This window comes from Pygoscelis adeliae, unplaced genomic scaffold (genome assembly GCF_000699105.1).
Source record: "Pygoscelis adeliae isolate BGI_AS28 unplaced genomic scaffold, ASM69910v1 Scaffold135, whole genome shotgun sequence".
Classification (NCBI taxonomy): Eukaryota; Metazoa; Chordata; class Aves; order Sphenisciformes; family Spheniscidae; genus Pygoscelis; species Pygoscelis adeliae.
In genome coordinates, this window is record NW_008824908.1 from 1,734,896 (window position 1) to 1,750,865 (window position 15,970).

Consider the following 15,970-nt stretch of genomic DNA (forward strand, 5'->3'; position numbering starts at 1 on the left):
TGTTGCCTCTCGGGCGGCTTGGCCAAAAGGTGGGAGATCCGCAAAATACCTCTGATCCGTCCCCCGGGGAACGGTGCAGGGAACGGGCCGCCGCCGCTCCTCTTCCCCGTGGCCGGTGGGCTACTCGCTGTAGCCTCCGTTGCCTTCAGTAGCGTGTGCGAATGCAGGCTCTAAATTTGGATATTGGGAGGGCCGAAGACAGCAGTTAAAGACGAATAGAAATGAAGGGACATTGCAATGAATGGGGCGTACATTTCTTCCTTTGAGCACCTTTCGTGTATTACCCTGAGCAAGATAAAAGGGCAGGAAAGCTGTATTTTCCCACGGATTGTGGGGTGTTTTCTTCAAATTCAGTCCTCCTTCCAAAATACATAGTCCTAGTTACTATAAATACATCTCTCTCTAGAGGTAAGGACTCTGCATATATTTATTGCTGGCCTTAGGACTTCTCCATTTCTCTTCTGCAGCTTTTTTTCATACTGGACTTCACTTCAGCTACCACCCATGTCATATCTTCTGTATGATTTGCTGTCCCTCTTCCAACATTTGAAGCTCCTTCAACAAGCTCTCCCTTGTCTCTCTTAAACAGCTGGAAGTGCTTCTTTTTGTGGGGCAGAGCGAACCTCTGGCAAGTCTTGGGCTTGGTAAATGGACACAATTTGGAAGGGGGCTTGAGGAGGCAATACTGATACTCTCCCTGTATGCCCGTATCGTTCCCAGTTTGGGTCAGGATAGGAAGACTCACCCTTTCAAATGCAAATGTTTTTCATGGAGCACACAGACCTGTCACACATAGGATGATACCATATGGAGGAGTTTAGGAAACAACAACAAAGAATAAGAGCTGGGGTTTCACAGAGCATTGTGCGTGGAAAACAAAACTCACTGAATAAAAAATCCAAGCTGCCAATCCAGCTGACCTATCATCTTAAGTAATTTTCAGCAGTAATAATGAACATGTGTTATTTATATTGTATGCTGAAAATAAACAGCGCCCTGTAGCCTTAAGAAGCAGAAATGGGAGAAAACGACTCCAGATTCAGTAAAAGCAGAAAAGGATGCTCTTCACACTGGCATGCAGACCTCTGGGGCCTAAGGGCTGTTTCCAAGGTTTCTGAGTTCAGATGCGCTCTACAGCAGTCGCGGCGGTGGCTTTTCCCGAGGCACCCACTTCTCCACTGGAAAAAGTGTAGGGGGCCGCTGCTGACACAGTGCTAGTGCTGTAGCTTGCCAGGCGAAATTTTTAGGGTGACCTTTCTATGTGTCTGGCTGAATCAACTATGCCCCCGTTTCATGTGTTTCACACAGGACGTGAGCTCTGAGGCCAAGGCGGAGAAGTTGCTTTCTGGAAAAAGCAGCTGCGCGCTTCAGGCTGTGGAATGCCAGGGGAAGAGGAGAAGGAATATTTGTGGCAATGCTGAAAGCTATAAATGTCTCATCTTGCATACTTAATATGCTTTTGAGTCCATTTCAGCCTTTTAGGGGGTGGCAGCTCTCACTGTGGAAGCCTGGATAATTTGTTAAAGGTTTTCAGTGCCACATACTAATTGCAGCATCTTCCTTCAACCTTGAACCTCCTACAGTAGTTCTTGGCAATTACTCTATGTGTAACCCATGTTACAAATTCCCTCTGGCCCTTTTGGTCTTATCTTGCAGAAGATTTTTTGAACTTAAGGTTGCAGATGCAAATACCTCATTCATTTGCAGCCTCCTCTTTCAAGGAAATATTCTCTATCCTATGCAAATACGTGTGCTAGGGATGCATGAGCTGTTTCTCTTGGTTTCTTAATATAGTTTTGCATAGCAAATGCAGAAAGCTAATTTCCTCCCCTCTGTCACCCCCAACCCTACACGCATTCCCACTCCCCTGCTCCCAGTGCTGTAGCTTGCCGAAACTGCCCGGAAACTGAGTAGGGTTAAGGATGCTCTAGATAAAATCTTTGCCCCACTTAGTCCTTCCGGACATGTATTCATCCTGACACACATGCTTTTGAAAGGCTCGGGTAGGTCATTCCACGTGTGTCTTGTTTTGCTAATTCAGTGGAAAATGCCAGAGAGCTCTGCCTCCCTCCATAATTAGGCAGGAACTGAAGCTGCCATTGTATTGTGGCTGTGATTGTGCTACCACTCCTAGAAATTATTCACTGTATTGCAGTGTAATCTGCTGTTATGTTAAAAATAGGTCAGCGTGAATGTCCCCAGTGAAATTTCTAAGTGACAACAGCTGATTCTAGCTTTGTCTCCAGAAAACAGTGACCTTTCCAAACCAGTAATTCCCAATTATGCTGCACTTCCATCTCCGTGCCAGCTCCAGTGCCCCTTCACAAACACTAATTCCCAGCAATGGTAACCCCACATTGTACTTGAGACTACTAAGCCAGAGTTCCTAAATTACCTGCTGGGCTTTGCTGGAGCACTTTGCTTTCTATTAGCCTTTGCTCCCAGGCCAAAGAGTAAATCAGGATTATCAGACAAGAGATTATAGTCTGAGAATACCTAAATGCTCTGCTCCTCCCAGGCACCCGGAAGACTTCTCACAAGGGCTGAGCAGGATTTTCTGGCTGATATGCATCAGTTACACATCGCTCTGGGGGGTGGATATAATGAGAAGTACTTCACCTTTCCCATTGCCCCACAGGTTCCAGCCCGCTGAATCCCCCTGAATCAGCAGAGCAGGAGGACCCCCTGGCTTTCAGGTCCATTGCAGACGTGTCTAGAGAAACCTGGAAAGGGGGAGCAGGACCCGGTGGTCTGGGGGAAACCCTCTTTCCCCCATAAGATACTCTGAGGGAGGACTCTGTGAGGACCCCTGTGAAAATGTGGGATATTGCTGCAATTTCCCTGCTTACTGTGGGGATCAATGTCTGCTACGCAGATACAAAGACTTAGCCCACTCCTGGGTGACTACATTCACCTGAAAGCGAGGGTTGGTGGTGGGTAGCAATGCTCAGCAGACCGTGCAGATAGCAATTCGCATGGAGGTCTCTTGCTAGCATGTTCGGATCAGCAAGAGGCCAAAGGAGGTGGGGGGACGGGTGGGCAGGCAGTGGCTTTGAGCTTTGGATGTCTGAGGTAGATCAGGCCTGCCCTAGCCTTTAAGGAAGACAATTTGTACATGGGCTTTTTCTGTTGTAACCCCTCTTCACTGTGTTTCTGTGGAACTCCCTTGCTCAGAAGGGGGTGCATCTTCATATTGCTGACGGACGCCCCACGGGACGTCTCCAGCAGGTATCACACCCAGGCAAATCTCCTGTGGGAACACCGGTAGCAAACCTGAGTGCTCTTACCTGGAGACCTCGGTCCAAAAAAAGAGGTGAATTTTGAAGATTTGAGAGTGGGGAAGGTGGCAGGTGCCAGAACCATCACTTGGCAGGTTCGTTTTTGAAAAGCGTTCCTGGCTTTTACTGGAGACGTAGAAGGCAAGAGCCTGATCCCTGCCATGAGCAATCTGGGCAAGACGCGAGCTTTAACTTGCTGACCGTATGCAAGTTCACCATTACTCTTTCCAGCTAAACATACTAAATTGTTGCCACAACTCTCCTACTCTCTATACTACACCCTGCCCATGCTGCTCTGTGGGTTGACTCCATTCCCGTATTTATACCTTCTCTGTCAGACGAGCCTGCCCAGTAGATCTGGCTTGCACTTATCGTCATCCTGTAACACTTCTTGCTCTCCTTCTAAAAGCTTTTGATACCCACTTGTTTTTCACTGCTGACACCCTCTAACCACTGTGCAATCATTTCCCTGCTTTTACTTCCCATCACTGTGTTGCTGCTCCACCCTCAAGTTCCTCATTTTTCTTGATGTTGCTTTTGCAAAGCTTTCCACCTGCAGCTCTCAGGGCACTTTGTGGGAAGAAGTTACTTAAGCTGATCTCCTGCAGGGATTTAGGAACAGATTCAATCTTCTGGGACTTCTGGCCAGATGCTCAGCACAGCTGGATCTTTGGGAATGATGGAAGTGTAATGCAGTGGTTGTGCCTTGTGGCATGGTGGTCAGGACACACTTGGTATACCGAGGAACAGCAAGCTACAGGTGTGGAGGCAGGGGGCTAGGGACAGAAAGGGGAGTTGCCTTTAGCTTTTAATGCACTGCAAGAGATAACGCTTTCCATAGGTAATCCTTCTTTTATCTCTTCTTCGTTCCACCGTGCTGCATTTGTGATGGTCTGAGATAGCTGCCTTTAGAGCAAGAACACTTCCCACCCACTGCCTGTGCCCCTGCCACCATCTGAAGACAGCAAGTTAACTTCAGGAGGCGTACGCACAAACATACACCCTACCTGCCTTCACATATATAACTTGGGGGAGCAGGACGAAGGAGCCACTGATTGCATTTTTTCCCCCCAGAACTGTCCCCCTTTCAAAATCAGCTGAGATGCCTCTTCTGGGCAGCTTTTGGGTGGCAATGGGGGAGAGTTCATGGAGGGCTGGAGGGAGCAGCACATTCCAGTTTCTCAGAGTGCTTAGCGACCAGGGCTGGCTGAGCCGCTCTTAAGTGCATGCCAAGTGTGTGGATGGCATGTCTAGTACTGTGGCTCTGGCCTTACTTTTCCTCCCTTTCGTTTTTGAAAAGCGTTCCTTGTTTTCTACTTAAGGCGCATGAAAAACCTCTGGAAACTTATTTTTGCTTTCCTGGACAGCTGGAAGTCAGCTATGCAATGCGATGATCAAAGCCATGGTAGTGATCAGAGATCTGAAGCAACAGATATGGTGCTGTCACTCTGCTTTTTGGGAGCATAGCTGTCAGACAACCTCTTCCATGCTGTTGGCAATGGGCTGGCTTGAAGTCCTGCTGCTGGACTGCCTCGAAACCCTCGCTCCCACCTTGCCTGGAGGAGAGCAGAGAGTGGGATGCAATTCTTCCCACCCGGCTTCCTGCAACAAACTTCATCTTCCATCACGACAGCGGGCTGAGGTCCCCGCTGTGTTTGCGGGTCTCTTAGGGATTGATGCTGTCTCTACCCATGTTACCAGACAGTAGCACCCACTGCTGAAACATGCTGGCTATATCAGGACTGCAGTTAAAATGCGGACCCAGCCCATGCTCACCTCCAGCCTCCCCTTGCAGCCTCACCTGCACTTGAGAGGCAAATTTTGGGCAAGCTCTGAAGCGCAGAGGAGGAGAAAGCCTTTCTTTGTACATGCCCAAGCACACTCTGGTTAGCAGTCCCAGGCACGGCTGGGCCAGCCCCATCCTCGTCCACCCCATGCTATGAAGCAGGCAATTGGCCTGGAAGGACCAAGGATCACAAAGGATAGTTGTTATGTGGGGCAGGACACTCTGGGACATGTTAGCAACCGCCGAAGGTATCCTAGGTCCATGACTGAAAGAGCGGCTTGGGAGCTTTGGCCTGCCTTGCTGTGCCCTCCAGCAGCAGCATAGGGACAGCCTCTACCTTCCTCCTGCTCAGCATGTCCTACAGGCCACAGCAAGAAGGGGAGGAGCTGCAGGGATGAAGAGTGTGGTCTGGGGAAAATGATGGTCAGGTGGGAGAAGGATGCAAAGGCTGGGGTGGAGAGAAAGGAGCAAATAATGCCAGAGAAGTTTCAAAATCAACTGCTGTGTAGGAACCCTGCAGTGCTGCACACCCCTATTCCTGCATGTTCCTAACATAACCGTTTCATAATAGAAACCCAGGAAGAGTCCTCTGGGGCAAAGGCACCAAGCAATTTCCATCTTCAGTTACACTGGTATAAAACCCGAGTTGCCCTGAAATCATTTGCAGGTGGACAGCTGTACGGGTGACCCAGCGGGGTCCTCAGTGTGACCAGCAGCCCGAGCTGACCGCGCTCCTCTTTCCTTCTCCTGGGCCACAGTTCTGCACAGAGGACCACAGCTTTGAGAAATGATTTTCATTCCCTTCCTGCCTCCAAGATACCGCCACAGCCCTCTTTTCCTCATCAGTGCATATTTCTGTGGCTTAAATATAGCAAATATAAAACAAGTGCAGCGCACACGAAATGCCATTCGGGGGAGCGCAATGAACATGCTGCCTCTGTAACGTAATGAGCCCCAAGTGCATCTGCCAAATATTTGGACTGAGATTCCAAAGAAGAGAGGGGGTCCGCAGCATGGAGAAGCTCGTGACCAAACCCTCAGGCCAGTACCCCTATGCATCTTTTGGGGGGAATACAGGTTGCTTGTTGGTCCAGCCTGCTTTTGACTTGGAGGTTTTTAACCACTCGCAGCAGTCGTTTCCTCTAGGAAAGGCGAAGAGCAGCTTTTTGTGCCATGTCACTGGGGCTATGAGTGGATTTGAATTAAAAAATCACAAATGATATGTAATGTAAAGCAAAGAAATGGTGTTTCTTTAGGGATGTGGCCTGGCTTTGTGGCTGAGGTTAAATGACACCAGTTAAACCACGCCAGTATTTGAACATCTGACCCTGGGTACTATTTTCAGCGCAGTGATTTTTGAAGTGATTAATGACAACAGCTTGGCACTGATCAGTGGCTGGTGTTGCTGATTAAGCTAACTCTTCCTTGGCTCACAACAGACATCAGGAATAGAAAGGGCAGGAAGCTCCCCAGAGCGACAGAAGAGGCAGAGCAGAGCAAGACCTCCCGAGCTGCCTGCTTTTCCACAGGAAAATAAAAAAAACAAGCTATAGCCATCCAACTCCAGAGCTGAGCTCAGCAGTGCTGGAGGGCTCTGCTCCTCCTGTGGCTTCATTTTGCTTTGAGAATATTTTTATATGGACCCTTTTCAACATTCCCACCCCTCTCAACAAAAAAAGTGCCTCACTTGTTAAATGTACGCTAGTATTGCTAGTGTGGCACTCCTTGCATGTTTATGTAGGAGGATCCCAGAGACGCTATCTAGCTTCAAATCTATCTACATCTATAAAATCTCTCTTTTCTCCAAGAAGCTCAAGAGAAGGAAATCTGTTAGTTCAGTGTGAAGGCTGCAAGTTATGACCCAATCCTTCAGTCCTGATGTAACCAAAACTCCCCAAACCATTCCATTTATAAATCAGACAGATTCTCCAGATGCCACCCCAGAACTCAGGGGTTCTCTAGAGGAAGCAGGCTGTGCTCGCTCTGCTCTTTACATCACCACCATTAAGAAACTACAGCGACCTCTGGTCTGCCGGTGATGTTTGAGACAGAAAAAGGTCTCATTTGCTCGGTACTACCTCCGTTAGCTCTGGGACATTACCTGGGCCCTGTCCTATATGTTGCTTTTTCCTTCTCAAGTGAGAAAACCCTAGTGAGCGGGACTCCAAAACTTACAGGGAGCTCTCAGTTGGCAAACTGCACTTCTACACAGTCACAACCACTCCGCTAAAATGAACATGGTGCCTTGTAGGTTGCACCCATATTCACAGCAGAGCTCTTCCACTGCCCTCAGCTACCACAAATTAAGAATTATGTGAACGAAGCTCCATTTATGCCGTGGAGCCTGAATGCCAGCCAGCCTTATTAGCCACTGGCATCTTAATCACAAACTTTGGAGAGCCATAGGGGAAAGACATGAGATTTTATAAGCTTGTCTCCAAGAGGGTTCTGTGGGAGTCCTTGAAAACTTAATGTCTATGGTACTGACAATATATTCACAGAGCTTTTAGCCATCCCATAGAGCCCCTCAGAGAGGCTGTCTCTCTCTCTTCTGCCGTGGGTGGCACTGACACCCCTCCAGGGAAGCTCCCGGATCGCCACTCGGCCACTGCTGTTCCCGAACCATAGATGCGCTCCTCGGGGGAGCCTGGGGGGCTTCTCAGTCCGGTATTGCATGGCATGAAGAGAGGATCACTTGCACAAAAACTCGTCACTGTGGGCGACTTCCCCTCGGGCCGGGCATGGGGTGGGCAGGAAGGCAGGGCTGGCCCCAAGAGGAGCCTGGCATGATGAAAGGGGAGGTGTTGCAAGCCTTTGTGTGCCATGCTACATGCGCCTCAGACAGTTTCGTCTGAGTTTTTGGGGCAGTTTTGGGTTTTGCTTCCCAGGGTGGTCATTTCACCTCGGTCAGGGAGGGGATTGTGGGCTTGAGTGTTTGTGGGGCTGGGGTATTTTCAGTGTCTTCTCTTCTCTGTGGGATGGATCGTTATTAATTATAGGCAGGCTCCTGCGATGCCATGACATGGGCAGTAAAGGCCAGGCGTTGTCCTGGCACGGGTCTGGTGAGTGATGCTGCAGGAGCAACCTGGGCGCGGAGCTCCCGCACTGCAGTGAATAGGGCAGCACCAAGTGTAGGCAGTTTTCCCAGCAGTTAGTGGGGCAAAACTAACAGCACTGCTGTGCGCTGGGGGAATGTAACCCTGGACCTGTGTAGGTGGTACCCTAGCTACTGAGTCCCGTTCAGAGGCGACGTACAAGTAGAGCATCACTTTAATGCTAAGCGGTTGCTGCAGGGGGCTTTCTAGCTGGGACCCGTTATCACAGAAATGAGGCTTCCTGGCTCCCGCAGTGGATCTGCCTCCCGTCGCCCTGCCTGGGGACCAGCCACCCCTATGGACGTGCGTGCTGCCACATGGGCACCAGCCACGTTTGTGCCCACTGCTGCCAGGCTTTTCCAGCAGGTAATTAAAGGAAGGATCCCCGTTTCCATGCTCTGAATAGGCACCTGGAGGGGCTTCTTGTTTCCATCCGCTGCCCTCCCTCCTTCTCACACACACAACACACACACTCACTATTGACTATAAGGGGAACTTAAGGAAGCCAGCTTGAGGACTGAGGACGCTAACTATCTGAGAAGGTTGGAATAGAGGTGATTTGAACTGCCCCAATTTGGGTGCACCCAGAAGTGTTTATCCCCTGCCATTTGTTCAGGCAGGGACTGGGTCACAGTGGGACTTTCCCCAAAATCCAACTTTATTTTCTCACTCTCTCTCTCTGTGGCTTCCTTTCTTTCCACCTCACTTTTTGTCTTTCCACCTTTCTACCAACTATTTAAACTCTAGGCATCATTTCCAAGCTCTGGGTCTCTGAACTTTCGAATTCCCAGACTAGTTGCAATTAAACCAGAGTAAGCCAATGTCAGCCCCCGTAAGTTATGCAGCGTTAAGCCTATTGTGCTCAGGATTTCCATAGCGGTTTTGCTTCATCTGTTATCCAGTTGCCAAAGACACAGGAATATCAGTGGCTCTTCACAGTGTATATGTTTTCCTGCACCCTCCCCACCTGATCTTTTTTGGGTGTGCAGATGCACACACACCCGCCTTGACAGAAGGTCTGTAGGTCGAGCTGTGAATTTCAGCAGTAAGGAAGGATCGCTTAGGTGGCAGCCACAGTGGGACCCGTCTTCAAACCATTTCCCTGCTCTTAGATGCCAGATCGAGACAATATGGCTTAAAATTCTGTGGGGCCTGACAACACCCCTCATCCCCCAAGCGATGGTGAGATGTAGGAGAAATCCTACTGTTGGGAAATCATCCCACCATTGACTTTTTAGTGCCTCTGTGACATTGTCAAGTGCTTGACTACTCTCCCCTCTCTCTTTAATTCATGTTCTCAGAGTGTTTTCACTCCTCGCCTTTTAACTCTGCACTTCCTGACCCGGTTGTTTTGTGACTGTCACACCCTTGATACACCAACCACAAGGCTCTGGTTTTAGCATCCAGGCAGGCGGAAGCTCATTTCAGAGGCGGCTGAGCCGTGCCTCGAATTGTTAAAGGGGTGAAGTTGTTTATGCCACCAGCTCATGCTAGCCAAGCCACGTTTATTTTGTGACTTTAATGATGGAGGACAAAAAGCTTGTGTTTCATGGAGCTTTGTAAAGACACTGTCTGAAAACAAGAGGGGAAAAAAGGGTGCAAAGGAAGGCAGTTTTGCTTCAGCCTTTGGTGAGACACTTATTTTGAAAGCCTAGAAGGTGGCCCAAGCACACCTAATCAGTGATTTCTCTCTGGCTTGTACGTACCTTCCTCTTTTCTCTGAGGGCTGGTTAAATGCCACTTGTTTATTTGACCTGTTTTTTCCCCTCGCTGTTGCTATTATTAGTGATCTAGAAATATTGTCGACAAATATGAACCAAACATGTTGCCTTCAAGACACGGAGAAGGAAAAACCAAAAAGATCAAAGATCTTTAATTAAAAAACAGGGAGACAACAAAGCAGAAAGTGTCTGTCATTTAAATCTTTTTTTTAATTTCAGGCCTCATGGACTCAATCGTTTCTGCTTCAACTACGGAGCGCGATGCCCTGTTAAAAATAGCCCTCCAGCTGCCCAGGACAGCTGGAAGCGCCGGGGGGCCAGAGCACTGCGGGTGGTGGAGGCGCCGGGGGGCCAGGGCACTGCGGGTGGGTTGGGGTGGGGGGTGCCCGGGTGGGGACGGGCGCCTCACACTGCCTCCTCCGACCACAAAAAGCTCTCTCACCCATCTGCATAACTCTGTATCTGCCCATGGACCACGACCAAAAAGAAGCAGCTGCAAGAAGCAGGTGAGCGAAGCATTTCGCGTAAACAGGAATAAGCAAAAATGCTCCATAAGAGTGCACCCTTTTTTCCACACTGTCCTTGTCCGGCACGCTAAGTGGGTCTGCCCATGCTCTTGGAGAAAGGTGCTTCAATCTGAGTTTATAGGCCAAACATCTCTTACTACGATCTATCTATCTGGTTGAAGCAGACACTGTTGCCTTAGTGATGAAGTGATGGGACTTCTCTTCCTTTGGGCTGCAGTGAGTATGGCACATGCGTTCTCCGTCTCTGGGAATGTGAGATAAGCTGGGAGGACAGGTAGAGCTGGTGGGACCTGTAAACATTTTCAGGACAATGTCTGAAAACATCTGCTAGTCTCCCAGCAGTCAGGGAGGAGAAGCTCCCATGCTTAATACATTGCAAGGCTGCTCATCTTTACTACAGATTTCTCAGATATTAGGCACTCGTATGCTGGAAAAAGTAGACATATCAAATTCTGTTTGGGGTGAAAATATAGGAAAAACAGTATCTCTGTAAATCTCTGAGGTACACATCCGCTGGAATACCATACTGATAAGTACACATGAATATCCTTAGAAGACATAATTTGCTTAAAATTGCATCAGTTTGATGTGCTTTGTGGGGAAAGGACATACATGAGCTGGCTTTCACCAAAGCGGGGCTGGCGGTGGCGGGTAAACAGCCGGCTAGCTACGGCATGGAAAGAAGCCTGGTCCAGTGGGTCATGGACAAGCTGTGACATCACTGATCTCCCCGCGTGACTTTTAGACACTGCAGCTGTATGTCCGAGGAAAGCATAGTGTCTTGTATTGTTTTAGGGGAAGAGAAAGGTTGCTTAACCTGAGTTGTTGCTGAATAAAGAGCGTGTCTCGACTTTAAGTTAACGTCCAAGACTTTATTCCCATTCTTCCCTGACATCAGCAGCGATGTTACAATACACCAGGTGGTGCACATAACCATGAACAGCAGCTACCTTTTGTTTCAGCTAAGCCTCAAAGCTGATCCCAAACCCCAGAGCTAAAACTCTTCTCTCTCTTAAAAGGGGCAGGCAGGCTTTACAAGGATGTAAAGGCATCTGGTATATTTTTGAAGCATACCTTAAAAGTTTGATGCAGTTACTGTTCTGCTGGGAGCCCTGATGGGTGGCAGTGCTGGAGCGTGTCTGTGTGCCCTAGCAGCATGTCAGTCCCGGGCAAGGAGAGGGCCCTGGGACTCTGACACCATGCAGTAGACCAGCGGGGCTCTGGTCTACTGAACTGGAGCACGCACTTACTTACTGAACGTTATGAAAAGGACAGCTTTGGGATTTTGTGTCGGCACTGGCCTGAGAGGCAGGTCATGGTTACCACGAGTACAACCAGAGGGCACATACAGGAGATGGGAGGTAGAAATGTGAGGAGGGGTTGGTGTGGAGCAGCTGTATGAAAAGATCTGCACTAAATCACAGCCTAATTTCTATTTCTCCTGTGCATTCTCAGTTTGGATATGTTGATCACTGCTAATGAAATGCCTGGACCCATATGCTTGCCGTGTTTGCCGAGTGCTTGCAAACTCTGCGCATGGATGTGTCTGCATTGATCTAGGAGCTCCTGCCGTGCCAAGCCCCTGGCCTCAGTCCAAGGCTGTGCTGGGGCAGTGGTGTCATGCCTCCGTGTGAGTGCTCAGCTCTTCTCCTGGGGAAAATCAGGGTCTGCCAAGAGAGCTGACTCGTGCCCAAATCTCCCTCCCTCCCTGGGCCTGGGAGCCGCAGGAGCCTTCCTGGCTCCCTTGGCTTAGACAGACCCAAGGAAAACCCACGCCTGTTTGGCTGCAGTGATGAGGGGAAGCCTTGTGCTAGTGGAAGTGATTTCTTTTTAATGAAATATAATGTCAGAATCTCAGGCACTTGGAGTCACTAAGAATTAAAAAGCATTTTCCCCAAAGTACGTGTTTTGACCTAACAAAGGTGTAAGACTAACTGAAGTCACTTGCCTCGAATTAACGTAGTGAGTAAGGCCATAAAAGAAACGAAACATTTCACTGCCTGTACTTTCAAGAGGCTAAAATAGTTCCTTCTCTAAACTTCTGCATACTACAGCTGTGCCCTGTTAAACAATGGCCATGCTGTAGAGGAGAGGGAGTTGTGCTTCACTGAACCTAAGCACAGTCATTCGCAAAGTCTCCGCAGATCCTTTGAAGGAGATAGTACGATGTAAGTGCAAGGTTGTTATTAGAAAACAAGAAAATTAACTAACAGATTTCCTTTGAGAATGAACATTTTCAGCCTTTGAATAGCTATTGCAAGAGTCAGCCTGATTTTTCCTGAAGATATGTATACTGTAGCTTGTCACACCCAGCTCTGTGACTTGGGTTTTCAATGTACAGTAAGGAAAAACAATGCTATTGGAGCATAAGTCGATGAAAATGGTGGAATTATCAATAATGGTGCAGAAAATGGAACTTTTCAACAAATGTTTTTGTTTGCATGTGGGAAAATATCAGTGCCAGCTTACGGTCTATATAAATGGGAAAATATTTTTTTCCCTTTATCTTTCCCAAAGGAGGATTTTAAAATATAGCTTTGAAAAGAGCTATCCAAGGAGCTCTTTGTTGATTTTTTCAAAAAACTTGAAACACCAGAGGATTTCCAGAGAGCTATGAGATAATGTTGTGTCACTAACGGTGCAATAGCCTGGCAGTGGTCCTGGCCTCGTTATGGAATAGCTGAAGCAGGAGTCACACAAGCAAAATTAAAGGAGATGGAATACAATCAGCGGCACTCATTAGGGTTTTATAGAAAATAATTGTTTTGATAGTGTATTTGGACTTTTGTAAGAAATAAGACTTGGTACTGCATGAGATCTTGACTAAGAAACTAGAAATGGAGTAGATCAATTTGGGACATGCTGAATGAGTCCAAACCAAGTCCAAATGACAGATGTAACCCAGCTGAGGAATCATCAGGGATGCCAGTTTCTAATGAGGACCTGCACAGATTGGTTCCATCCCTATGGGATTTAACTCTTTTTATGCCAGTGACCTGAAAGGGAACTTAAAATAGTGACTGACTGAATATGCAGATGGCACAATGTCTGGGGAAGTAGTAAATCACTCTGAGAACAGGCTACTTGGGAAAGTGAGCTGATTCAGCTGGTTTTAGTATGAGCATAGCTGGGAGCAAAGGAGATGATAGGGCATAATTATGGGATAGTGTTGACCCTGCTCTGAGAAATTTTGTTGCTGAAAGACTTGAGGATTGTAGAGGAAAATCTGATGAAGAGGAGACCCTCATGTGATGCTGTCACCCCAAAAGACTCAAGCGGTCCTTGTACATATTAGCGGATTCTTGAACTGATCCTGGTATATATATATACATATTTATAAAGTATGATTGAACATATCGTATAACTTCTGGATTTGTTCCTGGTGTAACAGTTTTGGAGCAGTGGGCTTCATGCTGGTGTCCACATCTCCAAGGGGATGGTCCCAAGAATAACCATGAAAATGCTTAAAAGATTAAAACTCTCATTTTATAACGAAACAGTCATTGATAACAGTCTGCTCGGTAAAGGGTAAGAGCAGTCTGAATACAGTCTGTGGACAGTTATATGAGACACAGATATATATATATATATATAACAGCAATAGTGAGTTCTTTGCTCTCCTGTACAAGAGGGCAGCAAACTCCAAAAAACTAGACAAATCGACACTAGAAGAAGTGAGATGTAGCTATCTTTAACTGTGACAGTAGCTAACTACTGGGACAAGTTAAAAAGGTGGACGGGAGATCTGCCACCACTGCTTTCCAAATCAAGCTGGATGTGGAAAACAAACCAAAAAAAGCCCACACCCTAAAAGCTGTGGTCTGTGCTGAGCTGGGAGTCGGAGTTCAGCACCTGACAAATGCCTCTGTCTGGCCTGAAAATATGCGAGTAAGTTTTGGCTGGTACCTAGGTCTCTGCAGCGTAAGCAGGGTGGGGGCTGCCCTGTGACCGAAACAGGCACTGCTCCTCCCCGCTCGGATCCCACCCAGCCCCGGGGAGCGTGCTGGGTTGTTCAGGGTCAACACTGCTCCAGAAATAGCAGCCAAAAAGTTAATGTTTCCGTGCCAGCATGTTCAAGAGAGAGGAGAGGAGGTTGAAGGGGAAGGCTAGCACTGGGCCTATGTTGTTTGGGCTTTCCAGCTGGCAGGTTTGGGAGCCAACAGACCCTCTGGCCGAGAGAGCAGCTGGGGTAGATTTGTTCCCGCTTACATGCAGATGAACTGAAGAGGCTGTCACCAGCTCACAGGCTTGTAGGATAACTCAGGTGGGAAAGGACCTCAGGAGGTCCAACCTCCTGCTCCAAGCAGGGTCATGGAGAGGTTTTTAAAATGTTCCTGCCTTTGAAAAGCCAGCCTCCTCTAGCTGTTGCTGGATCAGCCCTGCCAGAAACAACTTAGCTGAGAAGCTGGAAAGTATTTCTTAAGCACTGTATCTTTCCCTTCAGATAATGCAATATAAATGTCAAATAACCTGCACACATTCCTCTCCTTCCCTCCTACGTTTCTGATTAAGAACATGGGCTAGAGGTTTCAGAAACAGCCAGGAAGCCTAAATCCCACTCGCTCTTCAGAGCACTCAGAAATGTCCATATCGAGTTGGTTATCCTGAGAAGCAGCATCCACCTGTGTGAGGGCAGGATGCAGGGACCGCAAGAGGGTACTTTCAATGCCAGGTGATTTTCCCAGTGGCACCAGGTCTTCCCTGGACTATCAAGATTTCTTCCTGAATGCAAAAGCTCTGACCTCTCCTTTCTGCAAATCCGTTGCCCTTCTGAGCCCGGACTGGGACACAGGGTGAGGAGTGTCCCTCACTCATTTCTCATATACGTGAGAAATGTATTTGAATACAGACAGTACATCACTGAAGCTGCTTTCTTTCCTGTGTTGATGCCTTTCACTGAGGCTCAGATAACTTGATTTGGTGCTATTCACTGCTAAGTTTTCCATACCAACCACAGCTGAGCTTTGTTTAAATGAGGTTTGCTGAAGCTGTGCTGAAAATGAGTTTAAAGGTTCACGGTCTTTGGAGCGGATCCAGGCAACTCTTTGTGCCTTCAACTCCCTTGGAAACTGCGGAGGGCCGGGGGCCGGGAGAAGATTTGCATGAGCAAGTTCTCCCCCCGGCCCCTGCTCGAGTGCAAAGGGGAGCAGTGAGCAACGGCAGAAATTAGACACCGCGGGCCAGATTCTTCCTCCTCCTCTGGGTCGTCTCATCTGCCTCTGCTATTTCGACCAGCTAGCGCTCAATACACGCATAAACGGCGGCACAGGATGCAAGCGGTGAGGAATCAAGCTCCGGCAGAAAGTTTTAGGGATAAGAAGCTATGGCACTGCATCTGTGCCCTGGGTTGTGGCACTCGGAGAGGAGGAGGCTAATTTTGCTCAGATAATTTAAGTAGCAAGTCGCCTTTAGCCCCTGTAAAGAGTCCCTACTACTTTAACAACAGCTGCACCTGCGGTGTTGAATGCCCAACATGCCACTTTGCATAGTGCAGCCACTGTAGAAAACACACTTGGTGTCCCCCCAGCTGTCTTCTTCTGCAGTAACCTCCTTGCTGAGGAAG

At 48.2% G+C, this 15,970-nt stretch overlaps 1 protein-coding gene across 1 annotated transcript in view; it reads right to left on the bottom strand.

Moving 5' to 3' along the window:
- Positions 1-15,970, bottom strand: part of FAM65B (family with sequence similarity 65, member B) — a 70,916-nt gene that overhangs the window by 54,695 nt on the left and 251 nt on the right. The gene's annotated exons all lie outside the window — the stretch shown is intronic.